The sequence below is a fragment of the Mirounga angustirostris genome, unplaced genomic scaffold, assembly GCF_029215605.1.
Source record: "Mirounga angustirostris isolate CCGP_5_RB_7025 unplaced genomic scaffold, mMirAng1.0.hap1 SCAF_1, whole genome shotgun sequence".
Taxonomy (NCBI): Eukaryota; Metazoa; Chordata; class Mammalia; order Carnivora; family Phocidae; genus Mirounga; species Mirounga angustirostris.
In genome coordinates, this window is record NW_026991709.1 from 53501400 (window position 1) to 53522234 (window position 20835).

The 20835-nt window shown below is 37.4% G+C and overlaps 1 protein-coding gene across 13 annotated transcripts in view; it reads left to right on the forward strand.

Moving 5' to 3' along the window:
* Positions 1-20835, forward strand: part of BBX (BBX high mobility group box domain containing) — a 277804-nt gene that overhangs the window by 95038 nt on the left and 161931 nt on the right. For 7 of the 13 annotated variants that reach the window (XM_045902813.2, XM_054504154.2, XM_045902812.2 and 4 more), the window contains one exon: positions 17166-17239. The exons of the other annotated variants lie outside the window; for them this stretch is intronic. The gene's annotated coding sequence lies outside the window, so the exon portion shown is untranslated. The remainder of the gene's footprint in view (positions 1-17165; positions 17240-20835) is intronic. 13 annotated transcript variants of the gene reach the window in all.

Here is a 20835-nt window from a genome sequence, read left to right on the forward strand (position 1 = left end):
CTACTGATTTCTACATATAAGGACCAACTATTAATATAGGGACAAAGATAACAAAAAATCGTGAAGGGTAGTAGTCCCCAGGTTAGTACTAATTATGCACATGACAATGAGCATCATTATGGAATGATGTTTAAAAAAACAAAATTTATTAATTGCCAAGTGACAAATTGTCAAACTATCAAATGAGGCAGTTTGACAGAGGGTAATACCCCTCTCCTACTACCTCCACCTGTCCTGCCCACCACCCATTCACACTGCTCATTGGAATGTTAAAGACAATAACCAATGTTATTAACTTTGGGTGTGAGCTACATTTTTTTTTTCTACAAACATACCATTTAGTGTCTAATATATTCTATCTATTTAGATAGTAATCATAGCATATATCTGATTGTACCCTATTGGGCATGTAGAGAAATTCTGCCCGTGTACTCTTGTAGCCACAGAATGCATCCTTAATAATAGCTTTGTTGCAAAACGTGTTTTAAGCTGAAAGATATGGGAGAGGACATGGGATATACCATGACTGACACACACCACAGTATCTCCTCGTTGCTGCCTCGTGAATTTGAAAACAGCGCTCACTGCTTGTGGTGAGAAACTTTCTTCCAATGCGTTTTTCACACAGATCCATTCATATGTATGGAATAAACTGGTAAGATGCCTGTCAGGGTAGAGGTGCAGTCTTGGTATAAAAGAGAGTAAGTCTAACTGGTCTGATTCATTGTTACCTGTGACCGTTTTAGCCTGGTGCTTTAACCACTTGAGCTCACAAGTGCTATCAGTTTTTAATGCTTAATTTATATCACTCAGTCCTAAAAAAATTAAAATTTTAAACATTTTTAAAAAAGGAGTACCTGGCCAGATGAGTCAGTAGAGCATGGGACTCTTGATCTTGGGGTGTTGTGAATTGGACCCCCACAATGGGTGTAGAGATTACTTAAAAATTTAAAATATTTTTTAAAATGTGTGTGTATATATACACACACACACATATTATTCAGTCCATATATATATATGGAGATATATAGATATCTCCGTAGTTGTTCTCATACCTGGCTGCACCTTGGAATCACCCGGCAAGCATTCAGTATTATGGATGCCTGACATCAACACTACAGAATATTCTCACTTAACTGGTTTAGGGTCGGAAGTGGCTGTGCATCTGCATTTTAAAAAAGTTATGTTATTTGTGTTTTGTTGTCTAGGTTGAAAGTGATTGATTCAAAGGAAGCTACATTGTGGAAACTTTTTGAGGCCCCTAACAAGTTCTGATTAAACAAATATCTTAGAGTAAATACAACTACACTTTATATTTGAATGTACTCTCTCCCCACCACCCCAGCCTTGAAGAAACAAGCAAACCTGGTATTATTTTGGTTGCTGACATTGCCTAAATTATTTTGAACTGAACCACTTACATTTCTGGGTTGAGGAGGCAGGAAAGTGATGTTGGATTTTCAGATAGGGTTGGCCCAATCCTGATGAGTTTGTCATTTCTGTCACCTACCAAAGCAGTCAGCATATCTTTCACTTTTAAACCAGTTCTAATAGAAAATAGGAGAGGGGCGTCTGGCTGGCTCAGTCGGTAGAGCATGCAACTCTTGATCTCTGGGTTGTGAGTTAGAGCCCCATGTTGTGGGTAGAGATTATATATATATATATAAAAGGATATGATCTGGCCAAGGGAACATAATTCCTTGAGTGAAATATGCTTCGGTGTGTGGAGATCTTTTTTTTTTTTTTTTTTTTTTTTTGCTACACAGTTTTGTTTTGTTTTGTTTTTGGAGATCTTTTTGAAATAATGGGGGATTGTAAATGTAAGGAAAAGTCATAGAACAGAATACACTACAGGCAGGCTGTAGCATGCTGCATAGGCAGTGGGAAACTTCAGGATTAGCAGGTCCTGACAACAGGTCACACCAAGTCCTGAAAATACTCCACAGTGGAATCATGGGTCAGGGTAATGATCTCTCAGACTTCTTTCCTTATTCTTCTTACAGTGCTGAGCTGAAGCAACTGTTGAGAGATCAGGCTGTGAGAGTGTCCTGAGATTTCAGTCCTGGAGCCCCTGTTCTCCTTATTCTCAGATGACCTCTCTCATCTAGACCATAGGTTTAACCTATGTATATTTGGGTGATTCACAAATCCTGCTGTCTGATCAACTGTTTTCTGGTTTATTCCATGTAACACTCCATGTAAAAGAAAAGAGCACAAACTGGATCTCTGCCAACTAGAACAAAGTGTTTAACTACCTTCTCCCTCATAACCACCTGGACACTCGGCTTTTCCATGATAGTAGGGTATTCCCCCCTTGTCACTGCTCGGGCCTCCAAGCCCTTGGGCTCATTTTTGGGCTCATCCCCCATTTCACTCAGCAGCATCTGACTGTTTCCTAATCACTTCTACCTCACAAAGTGCCCCAGGCAGGCAGTGCTGATTGTAAGCCACTTGGATGAAAATAGTGAAGATACCTAGATGAAAAGAAAGAATGAGATAGTCACCATAGAATTTCTGTGCAGTGGGAGAAAGTTAAGTGTTAGGGGGAAACAACTAGTTTCTAAGTCTCCTGGCTTAGGGTATCTAGGTTTTAAGCAAGATAAATTGTGTTTGATAGATAGTATAAATCTTATTCTCCCATGTTTGTGCTAAAACGCTTCTCCTTGCTTAGCATTAGCTTAAAAAAAAAAAATAGAAGGGAAAAGCTAACTTAAGGCAAATTTGGGGGTTCTATTTTGTTTTTAAATACATTGGCTTTATTTATTTTATTTATTTTTTAAAGATTTTATTTATTTGACAGAGAGAGAGACAGTGAGAGAGGGAACACAAGCAGGGGGAGTAGGTGAGGGAGGAGCAGGCTTCCTGCTGAGCAAGGAGCCCATTGCGGGGCTCGATCCCAGGACCCTGGGATCGTGACCTGAGCCGAAGGCAGACGCTTAACGACTGAGCCACCCAGGCGCCCCAACACTGGCTATTTTTAAAGTAGGGGTCTCTTGCATATAAATATTACGAGTGTTTGCATTTCTGCTTGATATTTGTGCATTATCCATAGCAACCTGGTGACATTTCAATCCCAGATCATTTTTCCTTAGCTACCAAAGACCCTTTCCTCCTCGCCAGTTGCTACCTATCTGATCTGTACCTATACATTTTAAAATTTACTTTTAATCATAATAAATATCAATAGTAGTTATTTAAAATTTTAAGTACTTAAAAACTTTTCAAGTTATGCTTGCATATATCCTGTCATTTTAAGAAAAATTCACTTATGGGAAGAGATCCTTTGCTCAATTCCAAACTGATTTGAAAGTGGTATTCAGATTACTTAATCTAGTTGCCTTCCATTATTAGCACTGGCAGTGAAGAGCTGGCTAACGTGTCCCTAATACAGATCCTAGCTGGAACCTTTCATGAAGTCTTAGAAATGCTTGTTTTTACTTGTTTATTAGTCCTTTTCACTTTTTGGAAGTACCTAGGTCTATCTACCTATAATTTATTTAAAGTTCATTTTTACTGAAGAAATGAAATTGAAAAGTTAGGGTTGTGGGAGTTTGTGTTTTGCTCTTATGTTAGATGTTTGGGATAACCTTCAGAGAAGGGTTCACACAATAAAAATGTTCGGTTACAGAAAGAGCTCACCGGGCAGGTACCAGAGTAGTTATCTGTACAGTGGAATTTTAACTGGAAGGGAATGTCCTCTGGCAGGGAACACTGGCAAACTCCCTCAGGAAGTCAATTATAAGGTTTGTTAATCCTACCAAAATATTAACCTCATGATCTTCAATCCCAGAGTGCCTTCTCCACCCTGCAAGTTCAGCTAAAAATACACTGAAAAGCAGATTTCCTAAGGTAATGAAATAAAAATGTGGACCTAAATCTGTAAGATACAAATTAGAAAATAAGATCCCTTGTCAAACATGAATATCTGACAAATTCTTTGCTCTCTTAAATTAGTAGCCTAGTCTTTTGGGATGTTAATAAAATCATGATTTAAAAAATGCACATAGAGAAGCCTTGTGGTTGAATGATTTACTCATCTGATAATTTTTACTCTGGAAATGTTTTTTTCTTATTTGTGAAGTTGATGAGTATGGCTCTGTCTTCTTAATATATAAAAATGGAAAAAAACTTGTTATTACTAATTACTATAATAATTGTTTATAGATTTGAATGTCCATGAAGTGTTTTGGGTTCCAAAGAACAGTTCTATAAATATAGATAATCATTCCATTTACTTTGAATTTCTTATAGTAATCAGTTTTAATTCATTGTAACAATATGAGCATATAACTTAGCAGGTTATAATTGAATTGTATTAATATTAAATATATGAAAAGTGTTTTAGTTAGAAACTAGCATATGATCAATTTTTAGTTGTTTAAACAGTTTGACTATTACTAGCATTCATTGTGATTTACAGTGCAAATAACTAAACTTTCCTTTGTTATATTATTGCACTAGCACATTCGGCAGTTGGAGCAAGGGGATAGAGCTCTGTTTGCTGGGCACCATGACTGCTGGGCATAATGGATTTCAAGCCTCATGGCTTCCAGCTCTCATTTGCTTTGATTTTAGAAACCTAGAGAATCTTGGAATGCTTGGATCTTAGACTAAGGCATAGAGATCAGGCCTCAGTGCCCTGTGCGAATCCCCATTCAATAACTCCTACTGAAGTTTTTGCTTGAGCATCTCCATTGATGGAAAAATATTCAAGAGGAACTCACTTCAGTGAGACAGAAAGTGTTTTCTCATACTGAACACCCCAAACTGCCTCCTAGAAACATCTCTGTTAATTGATTACAGTTTTAAACTCTGAAACCACCCTATAAAATTATATCTGATGCCTCTTCCTTATGAGACCCCAAAAGGATATGAAAACAGCACTTCTTCCTTTCTAGAGTAACATTTTCATTTCCTTCAGCCATTCTGCCCCCAACAGGGTGCTCAGCCCCTGTCCATAATCTGGCAATGATCTGGTCCAGAGGCACTTTGAGTTCTTTCTGTCCTCACCTGATAACAGACAACAGTGGGTAGAGAGGACTCCTGTCCTTTCTTGCTGAACGGTGTAGTTCTTCTAAGTCCAATTTCTTTTTGAGTACTTCACACTGCTGACTTATATTGCAATATGTCATTTTACATGCTTTTCAGTTAAGGTAGGCATCCCCTATTCTCTACTTTCAGACTTTTATTTGTTGCAATTGATGCTACTAAGTTTAGACTACAGGTGTTATTTTTCAGTGATACAAACAAAGATGGCAGGGCCTACTTACAAATCTGTGGACATGCTTTCACGTTACCTACCTACTTTCATTACTCCACACATAGAGATATTTTTACTTAAACTTAATAATGCCTTTTAGCATGCAAGTTTTACTCCTCAGTGAATATTGTCAGTATTCTCAGTCATTCATGTAAGAGCAGGTTTTGATATGGAAGATGGTAGAATGAAACTCGCCAGTCCCTGTGGTAAGGTGAAGAGTCTTTGGGGGAAAGGAGATTTGTGAAGAAAGTTGGAAGACACCAGACCTCAGCTTTAATTTTGCTTAGGATCGATTCTATAGTACTTTTCTTCTTCTAATTTTAAACATTCATGTCACACATAAGCAAACAGTTCTTTGTGTTTGTTGAGACTCTTTGCCAAGTAGCTAAATGTTTATGGGACAGAAACTGTGGTGTTTGTTGGAACCTTACAATGAAATTTAGATGGTTACAGCTGCCTTGTAGTCTTCCTGAAATATGTGTCATATGGTATGTTGGTATTGTCATATTTATCTTAACCTTATCATTTCCATCTCTCTTCTTGCCCTAATTCCCACCATCCTCTTTGGCGAGTTAAGTGACCCCAGATCAGGGTGGTGGTGAAGGTGGGATGGGCAAAAGAGTTGAATCTTCAACTCTGTTTTGCTCTGAGAAAGAAATATGGCTCAGAATATAAGTAGAAGTGTTATTTGAGTTCTCATATTTGAACTTCAAAGGAGAGTTCCCTTTTAATAGTGTCTGTCCTCTCCTCTACCTCTGTTTATCTAATGTACCATTCTCAGTTCTCTGTAAAAATAGCACATATTCAAAATACTCTGTAAGCACATTAAAATGGTTGCTTTGGAGGGAGGAAGGGGAATGGGAGTGGAGTATGGGATAAAAGGGACCTAACTAGTTAATTAAAATTATGTTGTTAGCAATGTTGAACTTTGTTGCAGGTTTTACTATAAACTATAAAATTCCAAATCTATTCAAGTCTGTATCTTAGACTGTATCTTGAAGTTTTCTGAAACTTCATTATACAAAACTCTTGATGCTGACTAGATTCATTGAAGACTATGAACTACATGCCAGATCAGAATCCACAATGTATTACTATTCTTCCTGTTACTGTTCACCCCCAAAGTAGAGTTTTTCAATTCAAATTGAAGTTGAGTTTTAACTGTGTTGTTGAATCAGGTTTTTGACATTCCTGAAAAATATAAAAGCATTCTTGATATAGCTGAATTTACATTTAAATGATACTGCTTTCCTTGTATCTATCTTACTTCTGAAGTAGGAAACAAGTACTTGTGTTGTTGCTTTTTAAATTATAGCAAACTCTTTGGGATCTGAGTAACCATAGAACTCGGTACTTTAGGTTGAGATTTTTGGTTGTGTGTATATGTTCATAGGTGAACACATCACATATTTATGTTCAACTTTTATGAAAGAGACCTGGGTCAAATAAGCTGATATGAGTGATTTTGTGAAGAAAATAATTTCCAATATATTATATGATACCCAGCTCTTTGGTTCTTTCTTGACTATGACTATAAAAGTAATAAAACAAGTTACCAAGAAGATTCGCTTTAAAAAATTCTATTCAGCATAGTTTTGGTGTCATATTTTAGTTCTTTAAGAATTGGTAATTTTTTTTTCCCAGAACTATGCATGGTAACTGTCACAAAGCAAAACACTGTATTACCAACTATTCCATGTTATGTTTTCCCCCTCCTCCTAAGTCTAAGAAAATATATAACTTCAGGCATGGAAAATGAATTGTGTGCCACTCTGTACTTAAGTATAAAGCACACATAACAAATTTCAAGACATTGGAAATGCCTTTAGAATTGATTTTAGATGTCAGATTAACATTAGCCAGTTTTTCAGTGTTTTTAAAACCTGAATCTTTTCTTTATAGGAAATCTAAATAGAAAGAGAAATTGGTGTTGCAGGAGTACAGACTGAAAATTTAAACATCTCTATCTATTGAGTGTCATAATGTGCCAAAAAATTGGAATTAATTTGTTGAAATTAGGATTTGAAATAACATAAAATAAATCCATGCTCCCTTTCATTTCTTTTCAGGAGATAGGTGGTCCAGTAGTTTTATGTTCTTTTTCTCTATTGCAACAAAAATGTAAACCATTCTTTCTTTTCTCCTTTCACTTCAAGCACTAGTAAGAGTGTAATACATATGTTATTTTGTGTATTGTGTCCCGATTCAGGTTTCGTACCCATTTCTCCCCCAACCACAGCATCCAAGTGGAATAAGCTGATGGGTGGGCCTAGGTGATCTTTCTATTCCTGAAACTTGGGTAGAATTAGATCAGTCCCACACAAGGTACTTGGTCTGTGAGCATAGAGGACTATTTTCCCAAAAATCAGAGTGCTTCTTTTACCAGAAAATGGGAGATACATGTGTACTGGGTGGGCAAATACATTTATGTCTATTATAATCTACGTAAGCCAGTACAGAAAAATGTGCTTTTGTGGCTGATTATTTTCTCATTTAAAAAAGGCTTTGACACCACCTCACACCAGTCAGAATGGCTAAAATTAACAAGTCAGGAAACGACAGATGTTGGCGGGGATGCGGAGAAAGGGGAACCCTCCTACACTGTTGGTGGGAATGCAAACTGGTGCAGCCACTCTGGAAAACTGTATGGAGGTTCCTCAAAAAGTTGAAAATAGAGCTACCATATGATCCAGCAATTGCACTACTGGGTATTTACCCCAAAGATACAAAAGTAGGGATCCGAAGGGGTACGTGCACCCCGATGTTTATAGCAGCAATGTCCACAATAGCCAAACTGTGGAAAGAGCCCAGATGTCCATCAACAGATGAATGGATAAAGAAGATGTGGTATATATATACAATGGAATATTATGCAGCCATCAAAAGGAATGAGATCTTGCCATTTGCAACGATGTGGATGGAACTGGAGGGTATTATGTTGAGTGAAATAAGTCAAACAGAGAAAGACATGTATCATATGATCTCACTGATATGAGGAATTCTTAATCGCAGGAAACAAACTGAGTGTTGTTGGAGTGGGGGGGTGGGGTGGGAGGGATGGGGGGACTGGGTGATAGACACTGGGGAGTGTATGTGCTCTGGTAAGCGCTGTGAATTGTGCAAGACTGTTGAATCTCAGATCTGTACCTCTGAAACAAATAATGCAATATATGTTAAGAAAAAAAGAAAAGAAGAAGAAGAAGAAGAAGAAGAAGAAGAAGAAGAAGAAGGTAGCGGGAGGGGAAGAATGAAGCGGGGGAAATCGGAGGGGTAGACGAACCATGAGAGACGATGGACTGAAAAACAAACAGCGTTCTAGAGGGGAGGGGGGTGGGAGGATGGGTTAGCCTGGTGGTGGGTATTTAGGAGGGCACATTCTGCATGGAGCACTGGGTGTTGTGCACAAACAATGAATCATGGAACACTTCATCTAAAACTAATGTTGTAATGTAAGGGGATTAACATAAGAATAAAAAAATTAAAAAAAAAAGGCTTTGACAATGAGTTTCCTTTTTAGCTTGAAAAATTGAAAAATCTGATTTTGTTAATTATAAAAGAGTTAAAATTTCAAAATATTTACTAGCAGTTTTGTGAACCATGGCTACTACTGATGTCTCTAGGGCTGCTTCAGGATATGCCGTTCACTATTCACCTTGTATTGCATGTCATTGGTGGCCCTTGGGGTTGTAGAACGCTGAGCTCTGAAGGGTTGCTCTACTGGAGTTCATGACAAAGGATTTCTTTGTGTCTACCAGTGGGAATATCTGGAGAATATTTTCTTTGATTTTTTTTGAATTGGCATAATTTGAACCAAATATTTTATATTACTTTAAATACTGACTACCATAGGAGTAGTAGCAACTAATGCAGGGGCATTTATTGGCGCTTAGTGGCCAGTGGAGCATTGTGCTGTACAGAGGTCGTTGTTGTAGGGAATGTGCTTAGTTTTAATGGAGGGCATAATTTTAATTGGTACAAGGTGTTTCTGGTGGGAGTGAGCATATTTAAAAGAGAATTACTGTTTATATATTTTCACTGTCATTGTCTTGTCATTTTTAGTCAATATTCAGTTTTTTTAAAGATTTTATTTATTTGAGAGAGAGAGAGAGAAAAAGAGAGAGCCAGAAGAGAAGGGCGGAGGGAGAAGGAGAGAAGCAGACTCCCCGCTGAGCACGGAGCTCAAGGCAGGGCTCAATCTCAGCACCCTGAGCTCATGACCTGAGCCAAAATCAAGAGTTGGATGCTTAACTGACTGAGCCACCCAGGCGCCCCATAGTCAGTATTTAATTTTAATATTGTTAGAATGAACTGCATTGACATTCACATTTTTTAAAGTTTAATAAACTTTTTTTAGGGCAGTTTCAGGTTTGCCACAAGACTGAGTGGGAAGTACAGAGTTCCCATAGACTACCTTCCTCCACACATGTCAACAGACTTTAACATTTTTACTCCAAGGTATTTATAAAGATATTTAGAAACACAAAGAGATACTTTGCATGCTGATTTCTACAACTAAAAAATGTCATTCTCTGCCTTCAGACTAGGAAGGGAAAGTGTTCCAGAGCCAGGAAGCATTCTCTGACCCTCTAACCTTGAGCGTGGAAAGTTAGGCCCTATTTTATGATCCTTTTCCAGGTAAACGTTGCTACTCTGAGGGCCACAGGGAGAATAAAGATCTAATGTAACCTGGTCTGCAGCATCATGCTGTTCTGTTGATGGTAAACCGGAGCCCTGGGTTCTGGCCTAGCTCTGACTCTAGCTTGCTGTGGTCCAAGGGGTGAATGGAGTGGACTGCAGTTCTCATATGCCACCAGCATTCTGTGATTCCATGGCTTATTGGAATCTCTAGTGGGGAATGACATCACATCCTGCAGGGTTAGCAGAGTGGAGGAATGGGGAAAGCACTGTGAAAACCTGGGGTATTTATTGGACACAAAGCAGCTGAATGCCTTTTGTCCAGTCACTTAACCTTTTTGGGTTTGTCTTGGTTTCAGCTATGAAAATGTTGTAATTCGACTTCACAGTTTCCCTCTAAGGAAAGTGTTTTGGATCTCTCTGATTTAAAGTAATCACTGTAGAGTATTATGTGTTCCAGGAACAGCTGCTTTGTCAATAAATAACTTCAAATAGAGTGTATTGACACTTAGTGTGGCTTTTGGGCAGATTCTTTGTGTCTTCATATCAGGAATATTCTTGCAATTCTTGCAATTAGCATATCTGGATCAGCGTCTTTCTGTAACTAAGCTATTTGCTAGATAGACATTAAGGCACTTGAAAGGGACAGGGACTCTTTCTTAAATAGTACAGTTTTTAAAAAAAAAATAACAATGTAAATTTCAATAGAAATGTGCATTTTATTTATTTTTTATTTTTTTAGATTTTATTTATTTATTTGTCAGAGGGAGAGAGAAGAGAGAGTGCACAAGCAGGGGGATTGGCAGGCAGAGGGAGAAACAGGCTTGCCTCTGAGCAAGGAGCCCAGTGTGGGACTCGATCCCAGGACTCTGGGATCATGACCTGAGCCAAAGGCAGATGCTTAACTGACTGAGCCACCCAGGCATCCCAGAAATGTGCATTTTAATAACATCACATAATTTTGTTATATTTTAATACTTCTTTAAATTGTGCAGTTTAATTAATTAATTAATTCAGAAAAAAAGGGAAAGACCAGTGACCTTTACCTCTCAGAACAGGATATTTTCCATTTAAAGTTAATGTAAATTACAAATGACTAACTTCCTTTTTTTAATCAAATGACTTTGGACTAAATAAGTAAATGTGATTTTCTATATATTGTGAATTACTGCTGAAGTGAAAACAGGTGAAAGGAACCCTTTCTTACGTCAAAGGACAAGGTGGTCTTGAGGTTTGTCTAGTGGGTTTTATTCACAGAACGCCTCCCTGAAGGTTCAGACTAATTCCTAAAGTGTGTAGGCCAGGCTTTATTTGGTCTAACCCACGTAAAGCATAGGCACGTTATCCCACAGGGCTGAGATTATCCTAACCTTGTATTTTCCAGCTCAGTGCTCAGTGGCTTGATAGAGCTAATGAATCTTCCCAAAGTACCTGGGGGTTCCCTGTTGGTATTCCTGATGTAGCTGCTGGCAAGCATGTTTTTATACTCTTCCTGGAAGTGAAACTCCTTCTGCCTTAAATGTGCAATTTCCCCTGCCTGAGAAGGTCAAAGGCACATTTATGTAGTTCACAAGAGTATAAAAGAGGCATTCAGTGCTCCCCTGCCAAGCCAGCTGACGGGACTAATTCTTACTCGTTTTCCACCTCTACTTAAGGAAACTGCAGAAATTCATGGTTCCACCATGGTCCCTGAAACAACAATCTTATGGCAAATGAACATTATAATAAAATATCCATATTATCAAATCAGTTCATGTACCTCAAAATTGGTAGGAGTAAAAAGTGGCTGCTCTCAGACTATCAGAGTTAAACATATGTTAAAACCACCTAAATTAAAACAAAATCTATAGCGAAACCCCACTGGAAAAACTAGCAATTCACTTAGCATCCAAATGCTGAGAATATTCAAGGCAGATTTCAGTGCTTTCACAATGTAACTCTGTAAAATGCCTTTCTATCATTTAGTCTTAACTCTAGTGAGATTACTAACATTTATTGAGCACGTATTATATGTCAAGCCCTTAGTATTTATATCTTATAATAGTTGAAGGCAACCTAAATTTAGAGGTGGAGGGATTGTTATCTCCATTTTGTAGGTGAGGAATGGAGACTCCGAGAGTCCCAGGAATTGGCCCACAATTACAGGGAGTAAATGGTGGATGTAGGGTTTGGCCCTGAGGTCATTGTGCTTTGCAGAACACCACGCCGCCAACTGTACTCTGTTCCCTGAGACTATGGAGAAAAAAAATTGCCCACATTTCATGTTCCACTTTCTGATGTGAACCCAGAACTTCCGCCAGATCTGCTTCCTATCCCTTCTAGCATGCTTCTTCCCATGTGCCCATAACACTCTCCTCCATCTCCTCTCTCCACTGGTGCTGGAGGTTCCAGCTTTATTCATCTTCTGCATAAAGATTCCCATGTGCATCCTAACTTTTTTGAATTCTTGGCTTACCATTTCAGCATACATTTCTGTTATTATTTAATGTGTATGTATGCGTGTGTGTGAGACAGAGGGTGTGATCACCCAACTAGATCATCAGCTTCTAAAAAACAGCAACTCTCATACTACCTTTTGCAGTGTTAATACATGATGGTCATTATCTCAAGCTGTATAAAGGTTCTGTCATTTGCATCTCTGTGCTGTTGGCATATAGATGGGTGGTAGTTTTTAAAGCATCATTTTATAATTGGTCAGTTTTGAGTGCTGAAAGGGAGAGGATTTCCAAGTCTTTCATCTTGCTATTATAAGAGGTCCATGTTAAACAATGATTGCTAGAATTTTTGGTCTCTGCCTGCTAGTGTTTTCTAACAGCTGACTGGGAAGTCCAACTGTAATGACTTAGAAGTTACTTTGGTGTACTGTTAGATATCTAGCGAGCTCTTGTTTTGCCTTTATTACTGTGTTTAAGATGTCTTAACCGAAAGGCTCTGGGTCCTGAGGAAATGCAAGGGTGGGGGTGGGAAGGTGACAAAGAGGTACTTTGGATTTGGATTTTCTTTTAAGAGATTTCCATTTTCAGTGTAGCTGACCCTTGTAATATCTGTTAAAGATTGGTGCCTGGCCAGAATGCCTGTGAAATAGCTGTGGTTTAAGCTTCAAGTATAAAGGTTTTAACAAAAGTGTTGGCAATATAATGTATGAATAAAGACAGCACTTGTTAAAAAGCATCTATATGTGTGTGTATGTGTATACGTCTATGTGTATGTGTGTGTCTTTATAAGTATATATCTCTCTGCAGTTATCTTTGTTCATATGAAAAAATTTTATTTCGTGAAGTGACTTAACTGGAAGTCAGACTATCAGCTTATTATTTCTAGGAAAAGCATCCTTGGCCTGTGGTGTGGGCCACAGTGACCTGAGGTGGGGAATTCATTGGCCAAAATTGCAAAACAGCTGGTATGCCTTTTCAGTACTGTACTATTGAATAATGTGCCTGATGCCACTACTGAGGAGACTAAAGGGATGTACAGTGTAGTGGGGTGGGTGGGAGACCTTAGGCACACACAGGACACAGAAGGCTAGACTACACATATGCTATATCCCACAGAAGTAAGAGCTTGGAGTTTGTATTTAAGTTTTATTTGTAGCATGTAGTATATAAAAGAGAGAGTTGAGGAAAATACAAAAATTGTACTCATGTAAAAAAGTAGTTTTAAGACAGGAAAAATCTTTTAAGAGAAGCTGCACTGTAAAGTATGGGGATTGGACTACATGTCGCTGGGAAAATGGAGGAAACCAGTGAAAGATTTAGCGCAAGAGTGGGTATTAAGACTGTTATTTGTGACCTGGACTTGTTTTGGCTTTCAGAGGTCATGCTGACTCTTAGATTAGAAATACAGTCTCTTTCAAAACACAAACATTGAAAATAATAATTTTCAAATGTGCTTTCTTGGGTTCTCCATTTTGTTTTGTTCAGGTGTAAAACCATGAGTATTATATTTTTCAGGAGGATGAGGAAAAATCTATTTCCTTTTCTAGCCGTTTGGCTATTTTTTTTTGTTGTTTCTGGTGCCATAAATGGAGAGGCATCTGTACATGCATTGTATCATGCCTAACAATTTTTTTTTCATTTGAATGTAATTGTTCCTTAGCAAATAATTGCAGTCCAGAATGACTTTTATTGAGCTTGATTGAATTAAGGTTATGTATGAAAATGAGTTAGTTAAAGCTTAATCTATTACCCGGAGAATTGATGAAAACATCAGAAAAGCAGTCATTCATGGGGATTAAATATTCCTCCATGTAAGTGGGCAACATGGTTGCCTTGGAGTCCCTTCTGCACTGACCGGGTAGTAATGACATCAGGGTGCAAAACACACAACACACACTGTTGGCCTAAAAGGGGAGTTTACCATGATGTGCCTTTGAATGTTATACTGTACATTAACAATAATTGGGAGTCTGTCTCGTTGTAAGAAGTGGCACCTCACCTTTTTTAGTATAATAGGCTTTTCAAAACATAGCACCCCAAGGGGCAATGTGTAAACTGTGCCAGAAAGCCAGTTGCTCTGGGATCTTTCAGTGGTTGCTTAGGCCCGATCTTTAAGATAGGTTTTTCACATGCCAAGTCAGATGCCCAATTTGTGGTAAGAGGTAAATAATAGATATTAATAGATAGTTCTCCCACCTGCCATGAAGTTTCTCAGGGGGAATCCTGAGCTGTGCCTGATCGGTCCTGCTAGGTATGCGTCCTCTGGGGGAGGCAGTGTAACGGGGGGAAACAGGCCTTGAGAAGGATCCTTAAAGAGGCAGGGAGCTCTAAGGACGAGAATGAGGGTTGAGAGGAAGCCAAAGTGGGACTCGGAGAACACAGGCCCAGCCTGAGGCCTTTCCCCCTGCTCGCCCAGCAAGCCCCGTCCTTCTGACCCATCACACAGCCACCCAGTTCCAGCAAATCGCAACACCTTGTCAAGTATTTGTAATGCAGAGCAGCTTATGCTGAAACTGCTTTTCTGAAGCTACTCATGTGGGCATCTGTAAGAGCCAGATACAATCTGGAGTCTCTAAGGTTGGCTCTCAGAGAACTCAAAGGGAGTCTGTCTCAGGCAGGATCTTCAGCCTTGAATTTGACCTCTGGCTTCTCTTTCCTCGTCAGTTAAGTCCAGCAAGATTTTCTTTGTTACCCTGAGTTTTAAAACCCCTTTTGGCCATGGCATACACAGCATAGTCAGCCTTCTTCCTCTCCCTCCTGACTTATCCAGAGATAGTTGTAAGACAGTTGATACATTACTGAATTGTAATCAAAATAAGGTATAGTTGTGGTCCATTTTTTGATTGATAGATTGATAGATTATAAATATACTGATTTTATATATATACACACATATATATACATATATATATGATATACTGATTATAGAAACAAACTAATCGAGAAGGGTACCCAAAGATTAGTGAGAATTTACTTTTGAGCTCCTGAAAGAAGTTCTGTGTATAGGATATATTAGCATATTTTATTTTTCAGATAACATGTGCTCACTCTTGAAAAAGTAAACGAATCTTTAAGCCAGAATAAGAATTAAATCGATGCTGTCAATTAATGATGGACCCTCCTTTCCCAATTTTGGCAAATATGAATTTTTTTTTCGTTTATACCAATTTATTTACCTGACAGTCTTTTATGGTTACTTATTCGTGATTTTTACTCATTTATTTTACATCGTTTCTTTTTTTTCTTTGCACTGTTTATTTTATGGTTTTTTTTTTCTTTTCTGTACCGGCTTTTATGGATTTATATGAAGAAAATTATGTGATTAAATATATGAGGTAGTGTATTTTTTTTTATTATGTTATGTTAATCACCATACATTACATCCTTAGTTTTTGATGTAGTGATCCATGATTCATTGTTTGCGTATAACACCCAGTGCTCCATGCAGTACGTGCCCTCCTTAATACCCATCACCAGGCTAACCCATCCTCCCACCCCCCGAGGTAGTGTATTTTTTAAAACAGTATTTTTAATAATGTTAGTTGCCTGTTTTGTGATAATTAAGAATAGACTTCACACCACCATTTGGTTTTTGGAATTGTATGCTTCCTTAGTTAAAAACATAGTCATTTAATTTGGAAGTATTCATATGTGTCTTTTATATTTTGCTTCAAAGATCTGGATTTATTTTTTCATCCATGCTCTTGTTTTAAAAAATATGGATGAATGAGTAGTATCTTGTATGAAGCCACATGAGACCATTTAATATTTTATTCGTTGTTTCTAGCTATTGTTTTCTTCAGTAGCACTGGGTGACAATTGAATCATCTAAGTCTATATAGGATTACTCAGATGAATCATTACACATTTTTGATATTTATTGTAAGTTCTTCCATATCACAGTGGCTGATTAGGGATAAAACTTCAGTTATGCTATAAGATGACTAATAATATTGATAGAGCTGTAAGCCAGTAAGTGATACCCAGTTTCTAGAGTATGTTATAGCCTGCTGGTTGTAAAGAAATATCATAATCTGCAGTGGGGTAGGAAATTGTCTCTCTTGGGTGAGTGTGCATTTAGTATACTACCATTGAAGCATCCTAGAAACTAAACAATTGTATTTCACATAGAAGCTGAAATAACTTAATTCTTAAAAGTGATGCAATTTAGGTATATGTGTCTATATTTGCAGTATTATTAATGTAAAATATTCCATTTAATTTTTGTGGACAACCTTTTGCTGATTTGATCCTCTTTCTTATATTTACTTCATCATTTTCAGCTAGAAAGTATTTTTTTTTTTGGTAACATTTTATCTCTGTGGATGTCTCCCCCTACTCCTCACCTTTTTTAAAAAAACTATTGCTTCACTCATTATCTTTAAAACATCTAAAAAATAAATGGTAAGATATTAATATCCTAACCACAGCTTATCTGGTTGTGTTGGGCCAGTCATTTAAAATAGCTTGAATCTAGTTAGGATGTCAGTTTAACATCCTGTTTTTCCAGAGGATTTGCCGGCAATTCTGTACTTGATTTTAGCTAAAAACCTGAGAAGTGCTTGCCTGTAAATCTTTGTATCTGTAACTTAATCTCAGAATTCCCATTGAATAACTTTAGTGACTGTCTTTTTGTTAAAGTTGACAAAAAACACTTTAGGCTGCTTTCTCTAAATAGTGTTAGCGTAGGGATTTTTAATAATTTGCCCGATTTTGATTGTTTGGCTATTATTCATTGCGGGGGGGTATAATTTTGCAAAAGGACAAAGTGTCAGCTTTGTTTGAAAGTCCTTCATGGCTCACCATTTAACCACTTTGCTATGGGTCTTTCACAGAATCCTGCTGCATCACAGAAGCTGGAAATTCTGATGTTCCATTAAAATCACAATGGAAAGTCTTGACTTGACGGGTAAGAGCAGCACTGCAGGTGCATCTTACTTACCTAGAAGCAGTGAAGCAGTCAAGAACTATGTGCTGTCAGAGCGGGTCTCAACTTTTTTCCTATCCGATGCATTCACCTTCTGTATTGATCAGGGAAGTGTGATAATTTTGTGTGGTCGTTTTTGGTTTGGTTTGGTTTGGTTTGTGAATTATTCTTTTTTTAAAGTGACATTTTAATCTCCATCATCAAGTAAGTTAAATTTTCCTTTAAAATCATGAATTTAAAAAAATTAACTATTTCACAATCTCTGATTTGTTTCTTCACAGTGATGTGCTGTTGGTAAAAAGTTTGACTTGAATAAATTGAGGTTACATACCTAAATAAATACTAAATCGATCTATTCCCCATAAGCTATTGCTGTTTGTGTACTGCCTTCAGCTTTGATTAAAAAATGAACCAGTATCAAAGCATTATGGAGTGTTTGTTTAATCTGTTAAAAATAATAGAGGCAAGTATAGCAGTGTTATGAAACTGTTTTGAATTTGAAAACCACACAGTGAAGTTGAGGTTGTAAAGTATGTATGTGTCAAATTATATCAGACTCTGAAACTCATAGATACTATAACTCTGTCCTTGTACGTAAGTTATTTTCAAAGCTGTTTCTTCAGGAGAAAAGTTTTTAATGGTTTTAAGATACGGCAATAGTGTTTTCAGATTAATTTTAATAATGGTTACTTACATGCAGAGTTGTCTCAGTCTGGGAATAAAATGTGTGATGCTTTACTGATGTCTGAACACTTGGTGGCGAACTGATGATTTAAAGACAGGAATTTGATGTAAATTAAAATGAATATTGTTTAGTTGCAGTTTTCAGGACATGAACTTAATCTCTGAGTAATTGTATGTTAATCTTAAATGTTTCCTGTTTTTAAGTATTTTGATTTGTTAGCTTTTCACATCTGTCTATATCTGTGGCTACCTTCATGTTTTAGTAAGTATATGACTGAACGTTGCTTTTATCATGAGAGTATAAATATAAGGCCTTTGAGCCATTCTTCTGAATGTCATTGTCTAAGATTATACATATATTGTAAAATATGTACAGTTTAGCTTGAATGTGTATTTACTAGGATATTTAAACACCAACAAAATCTTAGTGCCAGTGAGAAGATTGGGATTAGGTACCATTTTTCCTCCTTTCTATGCTATTCTTTAAGGCACAATTAAGTTTCAAATACAAATTCTGTATTTAAGAGTGCCAGTTAGCATAAGTTGATTTTGGTTTTATTGGGTCAGCAGAATAGACTATAGAATATTTGAATATTGATACTGAAATTTTAAATATGTTCTCAATTGTTAATCCAAAAGGGAGTTGAATGTAGTGAGGTTTAAAGAAAATTAAATTTGTGGCAGTATTCTAAATTCGCTGAATATGAATACATCTATAGAAAGTAAAGCTGGACACTTTATCTTATCTGTTCAGAACACTGAATTGTTAATCAGCATTAGTATGGCAGTCTTTCCTTAAGTAGCCATCTGATCTATGATTTCTGAATGTTAATCAGATTATTTCAATAAAATATTTTTTATTGACTATAAGAAATCGACACAAATTCAAATTGCTGATAACATTTAAGAAGCTTAAGATGACACTATATATACTTCAGCTCACATTTACAATCATCATAAATACAGTATTAACTAAGAAATAGAAAAGATGCCATGTGAAACCAGGAGTAATTTAGGAAGCAAATCCTGGAAGATGTTACATGGCAAAAAGATGCCAGGGTCCAGTAAATCTAGGATATGCGGTTGTATCATTCAGCTTAGGCAAAGTTATGTTTCATTATCCAAAGAGTCCCCAAATCTTAGTGATTTATAGCAGCAAAAATTTATTTCTCACTCTTGTTTATCTTAATAAATCTACTGCCATTGTGCTCAGTGTCCTCTCTGTTCCTCGACCAAAGCTAAAGAAGCATCTCTGGGATGCATAACTCTTATAAGGCTGAAGGAGAAAAGGAATGGTGGTAGAAATGTGACTCTTAAAATTGTTGGTCAGAAGTAGCACATGTCACTACCTCTCATTTTCACTAGCTGAAGCATGTCACATGGTCAACCACTATGTCATAGGGTAGGAGTGGCCTTTTAAGAGGGGATAGGATAAGGAAAGTCTGATTGGGAGGCACAGTGCATATTTTAACTATAGTACCTGAATCCCATCTATGGCTCTTCTAGAGAGACAGAGTGCATGTAGTATATTAAACTTCCAAGAAGTCCATTCATTCTTTCCAATGAATCTCTTTAACATGTAAAATTATTTGACCATGAATCCTTTCATTTTTGTTATATAGAACTCAGTGAGCTGTGATGCCATATCCGTGACAAGTTTTAAGGACTGAGGGATTCATACAATTCAAGAGTTTCTTGATGTTTCGAATGTTAAAATTTTTCCCATCATGGAGTAAAGGGTTCTAGTATATATAATAGACTTATGTTATTATGTTATAAATACTTTTTTATTGTTGTTGTTTTTTGAGGGGGGGGAAGGGGCAGAGGGAGAGAGAGAATCTTAAGCAGATTCCCACACCCAGTGCAGTGCTGGGCTTGATCTCATGACTGTGAGATCATGACCTGGGCCCAAATCAAGAGTTGGTCACTTAACCAACTGAGCCACCTAGGCACCCTGTTGTGTTATAAGTAGTTTTAAAATGAATGAAAATATCTGTAGCCTGGATCCTCTACAGTTTGCATACAGAGTTAGAGAAGGGAAATAATGACACTTAGGATAATTTCTTATCTATGTGCAATACATCACAGAACTTTGACAAGTATTATCTAACTTGATGTAGGAGAAGGACGAGAAAATGGGTTCTTTGCTCTTTCCAGTGGCAATATAATAATTTTACCAGGCAGTAGTAGCCAAATGCCTTTACTTAAGATCAGTTACTAGAGGGGCGCCTGGGTGGCTCAGTCATTAAACGTCTGTCTTCGGCTCAGGTCATGATCCCAGGGTCCTGGGATCAAGCCCCGCGTCGGGCTCCCTGCTCAGCGGGAAGCCTGCTTCTCCCTCTCCCACTTCCCCTGCTTGTGTTCCCTTTCTTGCTGTGTCTCTCCCTGTCAAATAAATAAATAAAATCTTTAAGAAAAAAAAGAGCCATCCTAGAGAGAAAGAAGGCAGACACTGTAGAAAGGGTAACAGTTGTATTCCAGGAGTTTTCTAAGGTGCTCCAACTGAGATCATAACCATTATACAGGAGCTGTGCATTATTGTCTTCGTAGTCTTCTAGAAAATGAGGAGGCACACAGAACTCCTCAGCCAATACTGATTTGAGTTAATCCCACGGGTATTATAAGATACTGCTACCAGACCTATGTGGATTAAGATGATTTAAAAATGTAGGAGTATGCAAATGATGCTATGTTTGATAATTTGTAGTTCCTTAAGATTGGGGGACTGAATCTATGGATTCGGAGAAACTTTGGCATAAATCCTACTTCTGGCACTTTTTAATTGAAAGAATTTAGGTGATTATTTAACCTCTCTGAAACTTTGTTTTCTCATCTTAGTACGGGATAATGGTCTCTACCTCATAGGACTGAGAATTAAATGAAATATGTCGAGT